The sequence below is a fragment of the Pundamilia nyererei genome, unplaced genomic scaffold (genome assembly GCF_000239375.1).
Source record: "Pundamilia nyererei isolate P.nyererei 1_Seehausen unplaced genomic scaffold, PunNye1.0 scaffold00125, whole genome shotgun sequence".
Taxonomy (NCBI): Eukaryota; Metazoa; Chordata; class Actinopteri; order Cichliformes; family Cichlidae; genus Pundamilia; species Pundamilia nyererei.
The window spans coordinates 1627213-1628659 of NW_005187526.1; positions in this window are offsets into that span (position 1 = coordinate 1627213).

The following is a 1447-nucleotide window of genomic DNA, read 5'->3' on the forward strand; positions in this document are numbered from 1 at the left end:
TTTTTTTTTTACATGGTGGAGGCTGTGTCATCACACAGAGTAAAACAGAAACTCCTTTAAGAAGTACCACCATGTTCATCGGGAAAGGTCAACACTGCACCAGGAAGGTACATCAGCTATCACATTATCTACACCACTCGTATGTATGCTGTCTAGATTGTATTCTTGCAGAAAGAGTGGTCTTTTTTTTTAGCTAGAAAGTTATGTTTTGTTTGTTGTTTTGGCTTCAGAGACTCTGACGCTTCCCTGTGTTTTATTTTTGTCCTAATTGGTTGGTTTGCCTTAATCTTAAAATAGATGGCGTTTACTGACGTTAACTATGTGGTGATTAATAGGGTTTTTTTTCATTTGTGTTACACCCCATCCCAGATTACACCTTTGCATTAGTGGTGTTGAAAATCTAAATCTTGGAATTATGAATACAGAATAGTATTTCTTATCAGTGTCTGATTTTGATCACCTGGAAATAATCTGATTAGTTTTTTTTTTTTTTGCAAGGGATTCAGTAAGAAATTCTATAATATACATAACAATTCTGTGTCTTCTGAAGTGAAAAGTGTACCTTACCTTAGATATTTCCTGTCGGCTGAGGTTTTTCACTTCAGTCAGCATTTCAGTGCATTTTTTATGCAGCTATTAAAAGGGACAGCATTGACACTGCTGTGCACTGACTGTTATAAAAAGACTAAACCGGCTGTAAGACCCACAGTAGGTAGTAGGTAATAGTTACTAAACAGAGACTTCCTGTTGTAATCTCTGTTGCAGATGTTTATGTTGTCCATTCTCATCAGGGCTGGAGTGTGTATGCATAAGTTCAATAAAAAAATAAGTTTTTGGAGTCTCTATCTTCTGCTATGGAGCTTCAACAGAATCTAGTCATCAAATAGTGTATCACTCAAACTCTGTATTTCATGTCATCCCATAAATCGTGTTCAGTTACTTCAAATGATCTCACCTTTTTGAAACAAGTGACTGTGTAGTTGCCATTTCCAGTAAAGAATGAGATTCTTTTTTGGTGGTTAGGTTTACACTTTGCCTTTCGACCCTTCACTCTAGCCTGTGGAGGAGGTGGTAACACCTTGCATGGTTTCAGAGCACCAGGTTCTGAAACCATTGCTGAGAGCTAAAACAACTTGTTTCAGACAGTGACAAGTTGAGCAGCTGCAACAAGGCCCAGCATAATACAAACAAGGAGTATTTGGTACTGTGAGTCATGCAGACCTTTTCTAGAGTCCATAAGCAAAACTATGGAACTGGAAATGAGCATTTTAAACTCATTATAAGCACAATAATTGAGAAGATGTTCTGAGATTATTTCACAACTGCATGTCTGTATGTCCAACTCATGCTACTAGATGAAAGATTAACACACACACACACACACACACACACACACACACACACACACACACACACACACACACACACACACACACACACACACACA